At 39.1% G+C, this 9,307-nt stretch overlaps 1 pseudogene; it reads left to right on the top strand.

Annotated features, from left to right (window-relative positions):
* Positions 1 to 5,337: 5,337 nt before the first annotated feature.
* LOC128068260 (ATP synthase subunit d, mitochondrial-like) lies at positions 5,338 to 8,942 on the top strand (annotated as a pseudogene).
* The last annotated feature ends 365 nt before the right edge of the window (positions 8,943 to 9,307 follow it).

Here is a 9,307-nt window from a genome sequence, read left to right on the forward strand (position 1 = left end):
GACTCTATACACACAGAAATTAACTTCTGTCTGTCATCAGTATTGCAGCATTTTTGTCTTTTAGTTTTGTTGACAGCATTTTCCTCCCATAGAAAAACTTTAATTTTTGTGTAGTCTAGGGATGAGATGGTTGCACGGTATCACCGACTTGATGGACATGAGTCTGAGCAAGTTCTGGGAGTTGGCGATGGACAGGGAAGCCTGGTCGCAAAGAATCAGATACGACTGAGCGACTGAACTGAACTGAACTTCTCAGTCTGTTAGTATACTGGATTTTTATATTATCAACAGAAGCATATGAGTTCCAGTTGCTCAATACCCTAACTGACATTCATATTGGCAAACTTGAATTCTTGTCAATATGATGCACATATCTCATTGTGGTTAGTTTGCGCTACTCTGGTTTTTGATGAGATCAGTCATCTCCTGGGAATATTTATTGGTCATTTGGTGAAAACCTTTGTGAAATGCCTGTTTAAGTTTTTTCTCACTTTTCTGTAAAGCTGTTTATTCTATTCAATGTATTTGTAAGAAAAGAGAGACTAACTCTTGACCAAGTATACTTGTTGCAAATAATTTCTCCCATGTTTTTAAAACTTGCTGTTATACTTCTTTAAACAAAAAGATCTAATTTTAATGCAGTCAAAATTATAGATTTTCCTTTAGATTGGTGCTTTTTCACTTTTGATCATCTTTAAGAAAGAAGTGCTGAAGATGGTAGAGTAAAAAGACCCTGGGCTCACCTCCTCTCACAAGCACACCAAAATAACAACTATCTGCAGAATAACCACTAATAAAAAAAGACTGGGACCTACCAGAAAAGATCTACAGCTGAAGACTTAAAACATGGAACCACATCAAGACCACTAACATCATACTCAACAGTGAAAAGCTGAAAGCACTCCCTCTAAGATCAGGAACAAAACAAGAATGTCCACTCTTCCCATTTTTATTCAACACAGTTTTGGAAGTCCTAGCCACAGCAATTGTGTTTTAAAGAATTTATTCCAAGGCACTTTATGATTTTTAAATCACTACATGGTATACTATGGATTTTTCAAATTTACATTTTATTCACTGCTAATGTTTTAAACGGTGTTGACAATAATAACAGCACTTAGTAGTGTTTTAGATAGATTGATCCATTTAATCCTCATTATATCCCTATGAAATATGCTTTTTCTTTAATTAGAAAAAGAAGTCCAGGGAAGTTAAATTACATTCCCCAAGACACAAAGCTACAAAGTGTTGAATCTTGAATTCAAAGTCAGGCAGTCTGGCATCAGACTGAATGCACTCAACAACTAGGCAAACTGACGTTCAGTGAAACTGATGCCTGCATATTAACTATCCAGAAGCCTTGTTAGGCACCTGTTCTAATATTTTGACATATGTTTGCATTTTTCCATAATAAAAACAGAACTATAAGAGTGCTTGTTAAATGTGCATGAGTTATCCAAGAGAAACAGCTGCCTGTGGAGAACAGAACACTAGAAAATTTAGGAATGGGGAGGAGGGAGATTTATCAGTTTCTACCTTTATTATCTTTTAAATCTTATCTTTATAAATATATATCCTCTAAAAAACTGGAAGACTTCCTTCACTCTTAGTGAAGACTCCCTTCATTCCCTCCCTACAGATACAAAAAAAATATATCTAAGAATAAATTTTAAAATGGCCTGGGCTGATATGAAGACTTGTTAAAAGACTTGAGGGTTATAAAATTTTTGCTTAAAAGGAGAATATCCTCACACTTAATTTTTGAGAAGGAATACTTATTATATTGAATAGGCAAAAATCATCTCATATTAAGCCTTTAAAGTTGATTCAGTCTTAAAGTGGATTCAACTTTGAAGGTGACAAAAATAATACTAATGGCTATATGGAAGAAAAAACAGAATGATCAAGGAAATTTCAAGAAATGATTGGAGGAGGAAAAATGGCACTGCTGCTGCTGCTGCTGCTAAGTTGCTTCAGTCGTGTCCGACTCTGTGCGACCCCACAGACAGCAGCCCACCAGGCTCCGCCATCCCTGGGATTCTCCAGGCAAGAACACTGGAGTGGGTTGCCATTTCCTTCTCCAATGCATGAAAGTGAAAAGTGAAAGTGAAGTCACTCAGTCGTGTCCGACTCTTCACGACCCCATGGACTGCAGTCCACCAGGCTCCTCCGTCCATGCGATTTTCCAGGCAAGAGTACTGGAGTGGGGTGCCATTGCCTTCTCCAAAAAAAATGGCACTACTGAATATTAAAATTTAGTTAATAGTTACAGTAATTATAATTAGCTTGGTACACAACTACTCAATTAAATCCAGGTTCTATTAATAAGAAAGGGGATGATGAATAATAGGCAACTTGAAACTGTGCCACTGACTCAAAAATAAACAATGGACACTGTGGTCCGGAAAAAGTCCAAAAAATCCTATGACTTTGAAGATGTTAATGTTGCTATTTCTAATCAGTAGGGAATCTATGGTATTAATTATGTTAGCGGTTTCTAACTAAAATCTCTGAGAATCACTGCCCTAGAGAAGCTCTTGCATGTATCTACCTAGAGGCAAGTAGAGGAATGTTCAAAGCAGCACTGTCACTGAACAACTAAAATGTTTTACCACCAACCAGCAGATAAACATGTTGCAGTATATATACCAGGAAATAACAACACATGGGTGAAAAGGAATGAACCACAGTCATACGAAACAAAACGTCAAATCAAGTTACAAAGATTAAAGCATGATTCCAATTATCAATGGATAATTTCCATAATTGATTAAGTCAAGAAATACTACTAAACCCACACTATCTCTGAGTGTGGAGAAGAGCCAGGAGAGTACCTCTGAGAGTTGAAGCTGGCGGCCCCTAGGAAGTAAAACTAGCAACAGAAGAGACTGGGGCAAGGGACGACTGCTTTTCGGTATATACCTTCAGTCCTGTGACTTTGTAAATAATCATTAATTTGATTACAAGCAAAAGTTAAGAAGTGTCTATAGCTCACATTTTGATGAAAATACAGATGAATATATATACAAAACAGAAACAAGACTCACAGATAGAGAAAGCAAACTTGCGGTTACCAAAGGGGAGAGGGAAAGGGGGAGGGAAAGGAGAAGGGGAAATTAGGGGTATGGGATTCACAAACTACGACATAGAAGAGGGAACGGCAAAGCACTCCAATATTCTTGCCTTGAGAACCCCATCAACAGTACGGGGTATCAAGGCAAAAAGACAGGACACTGAAAAATGAACTCCCTAATATGCTACTGGAGGTACGTGCCCTATATGCTATTGGAGATCAGTGGAGAAACAACTCCAGAAAGAATGAAGAGATGGAGCCAAAGTGAAAACAACACGCAGATGTGGATGTGACTAGTGATGGAATTAAGTCCAACGCTGTAAAGAGGAATACTGCATAGGAACCTGGAATGTTAGGTCCAGGAATTAAGGCAAATTGGAAGTGGTCAAACAGGAGATGGCAAAAGTGAACACTGACATTTTAGGAATCAGTGAACTAAAATGGACTGGAATGAGTGAATTTAACTTAGATGTCCACTGTATCTACTACTGTGGGCAAGAATCCCTTAGAAGAAATGGAGTACCCATCATAGTCAACAAATGAGTACAAAATGCAACAAATGACTCCAAAATGCAGAACTTGGATGCAATCTTAAAAACGACAGAATGATCTCTGTTCATTTCCAAGGCAAACCATTCAATATCACAGCAATCCAAGTCTATGCCATGACCAGTAATGCTGAAGAAGCTGGAGTTGGACAGTTCTATGAAGACCTACAAGACCTTCCAGAACTAACACACAAAAAAGATGTCCTTATCATCATAAGGGACTGGAATGCAAAAGTAGAGAGTCAAGAAATACCCAGAGTAACAGGCAAATTTGGCCTTGGAGTACAGAATGAAGCAGGGCAAAGGCTAACAGAGCTTTGCCAAGAGAATGCACTGGTCATACTTCTGCTTTACTGACTATGCCAAACCACATAGACCACATGGAGTACAACAAACTGTGGGGAATTCTTAAAGAGATGGGAATACCAGACCAACTGACTCGCCTCTTGAGAAATCTGTATGCAGGTCAGGAAGCCACAGTTAGAACTGGACATGGAACAACAGACTGGTTCCAAATAGGAAAAGGAGACATCAAGGCTGTATATTGTCACCCTGCTTATTTTACTTATATGCAGAGTACATCACGAGAAACACTGGGGTGGAAGAAGCACAAGCTGGAATCAAGATTGCCAGGAGAAATATCAATCACCTCAGATATGCACATGACACCACCCTTATGGCAGACAGTGAAGAACTAAAGAGCCTCTGGATGAAAGAGAAAGAGCAGAGTGAAAAAGTTGGCTTAAAGCTCAACATTCAGAAAACTAAGGTCATGGCATCCGGTCCCATCACTTCATGGGAAACAGATGGAAAACAGTGGAAACAGTGACAGACTGTTTTCTTGGGCTCCACAATCACTGCAGATGGTGACTGCAGCCTTGAAAATTAAAGACGTTTGCTCCTTGGAAGAAAAGCTATGACCAACCTAGGTAGCATATTCAAAAGCAGAGACACTACTTAGATGACAAAGGTCCATCTACTCAAAGCTATGGTTTTCCCAGTAGTCATGTATGGATGTGAGAGTTGGACTATAAAGAAAGCTGAGTGCTGAAGAATTGATGCTTTTGAACTGTGGTGTTGGAGAAGACTCTTGAGAGTCCCTTGGACTGCAAGGAGATTCAACCAGTCCATCCTAAAGGAAATCAGTCCTGAATATTCATTGGAAGGACTCATGCTGAAGATGAAACGCCAATCCTTTGGCCACCTGATATAAAGAACTGACCCATTTGAAAAGACCCTGATGCTGGGAAAGACTGAAGCCAAGAGGAGAAGGGGATGACAGAGGATGAGATGGTTGGATGGCATCACCAACTCAATGGACATGAGTTTGTGTAAACTCTGGGAGTTGGCAATGGACAGGGAGGCCAGGCATGCTGCAGTCCATGGGGTTGCAAAGAGTTGAACACAACTGAGCAACTGAACTGAACTGACATATATAGATAAGCAACAAGGATATAATGTATAGGACAGGAAATGATACCCATTAACTTGTAATAACATATTATGGAATATAATCTGCAAAAATACTCAACCACTATGCTATAGACCTATGTACTATTGCTGTATACAATACTATAAATTACACTTCAATTGAAAAATAAGATATAAGGTTATGCCATTAAATATGGTGACAACTTTGATAAGAATCAGAGTATCTAGGAAGAACAGTATAACATCTTTCAGAAAGAAAAAGAGTATTCACTTTGATGGAAAAACATGAATTTTGGTATCATATGTCAAGGAGTTCTCACAGATCCAGGTAACATCCTGAGATTATGGGGGAAAGTTTGTTTTCGTTGTGGTGGTGATTGTTACTGTCATATAAATGTTTATGTTCTTTTGTTATTTGGCTATATGTATCATTTAGTTTTTGGAAGACACTTGACATTTTTTATAAGCAATGTTTGTCTTTTGGAATTGTCTAGTTCACTTAATGCTAAATATAAAGTAGTAATATTTTGTATACGAAAGAAAATTAAGGCTAAAAGAACAACAACTATAAGCTAGGATGTAAAAGAAAAGTGTTCACCGGTAAGTGCATTTATTTAAGTAACAAAATCTTGAAGAAACAGGGATTAGACAAAGAAGCCTGAACAAAGTTTAAATAAATCTTTTCTCACTACAATTTACCTGGAAAGGAACTCTTCTTGCCATATTCCTACCTGCCCACTATAAGAACTACACACAGTAACAGCTTTTCAATGTAAATGTGTGACTTTAAACTCAAGGTCTGGGTTGTCACGCAATTCTTCACTAAAAAGAATGCATGAGGAGACAGTCTGGGACGCTTTAAGCAGGACTGGCTTGTTTCTATGAGATGGAAATACCATGGGTCACAATGTAAATTCAGCAAGGAAAAAAAAAAACTGGCAGGTAATGTAACAAAAGTTAAACACTAATTATACCTTAGGTTACTGGAAATTTCCTTTTCACGGTCTACTTTTATATTTTATTTTCTAACATATTAAGTTCAGAGGGATAGAGCTAAGAACGTTCTATAGCCCTACATTACATAGAAGGATAAACATACTGATTTAACTTCAGACTTAAGTTACAAATGCATGTTTTAATTTCTAGGCTGTCAGGATAGAGGAATCATTGGTTTGGGGAAAAGTCTCACTCACTGCTTTGTAAACAGTGTGACATCTACTTTTTCAAGGACTGCTGCCATTGTGCTGTGTTAATTCCCCTCTCTCCCAGTCTCCTGAGTAGTGTGTTCTCTTACAGAGTTCCTAACTTTTAACTCACTCTCCATTAAGTCTCATTTAAAATTAGAGAAAGCAAACATAATAGAGAAAACAAACAAAAGACAAAAATTGTTTCTTTGTAAAAGCCAAAAAAAAAAAATCTTAAAAATACTGCTAAGGCTTAAGACACGAATTTACTACAATTCTTCTATGTATCCCTGTAAAAAAAATTTTTTCCAGTTAGAAAAAAATGATTGGAAAATTCATGCAGAAGAACAAGTGCCTGAGAATAGCCAATATCCTTAACTGTTATTAAAATTTATTATGTTACTGTAAACAAAAAATAAAGTATTGGCTCAGGACATACATAAACAGCAGAATCAGAAGAGAATCCAGAAATAAATCTAAGTATCTATGAAAATTTAGGACTTCTCAGGTGGTGCTAGTGGTAAAGAACCCACCTGCCAATACAAGGAGACGTAAGAGACACAGGTTAAATCCCTGGACTGGGAAGATTTGCTGGAGAAGGAAATGGCAACCCAATCCAGTATTTTTGCCACGGACAGGAAGCCTGGCGCGGAACAGTCCATAGGGTCGCAAAGAGTCAGATATGACCTAAGTGATTTAGCACATATGAAAATTTAATACATAAAGGTATCTTGTCAAATTGTTAAGAAAGAGATTATTTATTAAATAGTGCCAACACAAATGGTTATTTTTTAAAAAACAAGACTAGATCCCTGAGAACATAATATAAAAAATTCAAGTTGTTATGGTAGAATTAATTATGACACTCGAGCACTACTCGGCATTTCAGGGGAAAGGAAATCTACAATGTTAGAAAAATTATTAATGAAATGAGTGACCATGAACAAATCCAGCTTCAATAATGATTTAAAAATATGCCAAAAGATTAAAAATACAATGGTGAAAGGGACAGAGATGACGGTGGAGCTAAGGGGACTAGGGCACAGATGAAATGGGAGGTATGGGAAAAAAGACTGTGGTTAAAAAGGTTAAGAGAGTGTGTGCAATTCCAGAACAGTGTCCGCTTCTGGTAATGAGTTCCCAAGTGGGAATGAAACATTACACTGAAGAGGCCAAACGCAAAAGGATCCACGCCCATGGAAAGGAAGAGGAAGACGACAGAAAACCAGAAGGATACATTCCTTGTGATGTCACAATGAACAAATAGAACACTAAGAGGGAAAATAAGAATACTGGAGGATTTTTACAAGATTTCCAATACATCAGGTTGCACTGATCATTAGAGAGCAAAGGAATATGGTCTATATGATGGGAAGGAAAAGTCTCAGATGAAAGAAATATATAATGTTAACATACAGATATGTTAAATATATAAGGTTAACACCTAATTTTATGCAAACAGATTTTCAATAAATGTCTCTTGAATTGGGGAGAGGGGATTGGAGAGAAAGTCAAACAATACATTGGTTTCATGGGCTGGGAAGCTTGAAACCAAATTTTGTTGAAGGGCAGAGAATGCCTCTAAGTTGCTATCATTAAAAGCCATCTGTTAAATAATCTCTTCTTTCACCTAAAGAAGGTTATGGACCTTTATCTGTCCATTAATATGGGCAGGATTGTACATGCTAAGTCGCTTCAGTCATGCCCAACTCTTTGCAACCCTATGGACTGTAGCCCCCAGGCTCTTCTATCCACAGGTCTCCAGGCAAGAAGACTGGAGTGGATTGCCATGCCCTCTTCCAGGGGATCTTCCCAACCCAGGGATAGAACCCACATCTCTTGCATCTCCTGCATTTGCAGACAGGTTCTTTACCACTCACGCCACCTGGGCATGAGCATCTGGCCGAAAATCAGATCATTTCTTCTTAATTAATTCAAAATTCAACATCCATGAAACCATGATTACATGTCACATGTTTCAGTAGATATTTCTAGAGGTTGTTCAAAAGGCTTAATGTCCTTGGCCAGAGGAGCCCACCAGTGAGAAGAATGTCACCACAAGCGGGGTCAAGCCCAGGAGCAAAGAAGGGGTGTGAAGGCTGGGAGTGTGCCTGAAAGCAGGGCGCACCTGGTCAGAGCCCAGCCCCAGGTCCTCCTGGCAACAGAGGCGGCAGTGAAAAGACTTGGGCTCCTTGCCTAGAGTCTGTTTGTCACGACGATCTCACAGTGGCTAGGCAGAAACTTGCTCTAGAAACCACTGACTGGGTAGTTTTGGGGGAGATCATGTCCTGAAAGCAGGAGGCCACGATTAACTCCCTGAAGTCCGGGGGCGGGACTCTCACCTCCAGGCAGACTCCTGTGCCTGAGAAGCCACCTGCCACTGACTAGGCTTACTGTAAGGCCAACGTGGCCAAGGCTGGCTTGGCAGACGACTTTGAGAAGCTTAAAGCCCTGAAGGTTCTGAACCAGAAAATAAATATACTGCCCAGGTGGACACTCAAGAAAAAGAAGATGTGAAAAACTGTGCTGAGTTTTTGTCTCTCTCAGAGACCAGGATCGAAGGACATGAGAAAGAGCTGGAGAAGATGAAGAACACTAATTCCATCTGATCAGACAACCACTGAGCATGTGAATGAAGTCTTCCCAGAAACCAAACTAGACAAGAAATATCCCTACTGGCCTCTAAAGCCTATTGCAAATTTATAAGCTTGGGTCTAAGAGAAAGCTCTGGCCCCTGGCCCTTGAATTATAAACTCTGGACATTAAAAATAACTATTTTCTGGCCAAAAAAAAGGTTTAATGTCAACACCGTGTGAACACATGTATTTAAAGAAAGCTCGATTTCACTGTAGCAACTCAGAAAGTTCTATTCTTAATTCTCTCTTGAGCTCTTCTTCAACCTGAGGTGTAGCAATGGCGACTTAGAGCTTGGGAGCAGAGCAGGGCATCTGGGGAGTCTGAATGCAGCATGTGCATCATATAGTTCTGTTTAGGTAAACTGCCCCTCAGTCTTATCCACAGAAGGTGTGCTAAGTCGCTCAGACGTATCCAACTCTTTGTGACCCTGTGCA

This window comes from Budorcas taxicolor, chromosome 24 (assembly GCF_023091745.1).
Source record: "Budorcas taxicolor isolate Tak-1 chromosome 24, Takin1.1, whole genome shotgun sequence".
Lineage (NCBI taxonomy): Eukaryota > Metazoa > Chordata > Mammalia > Artiodactyla > Bovidae > Budorcas > Budorcas taxicolor.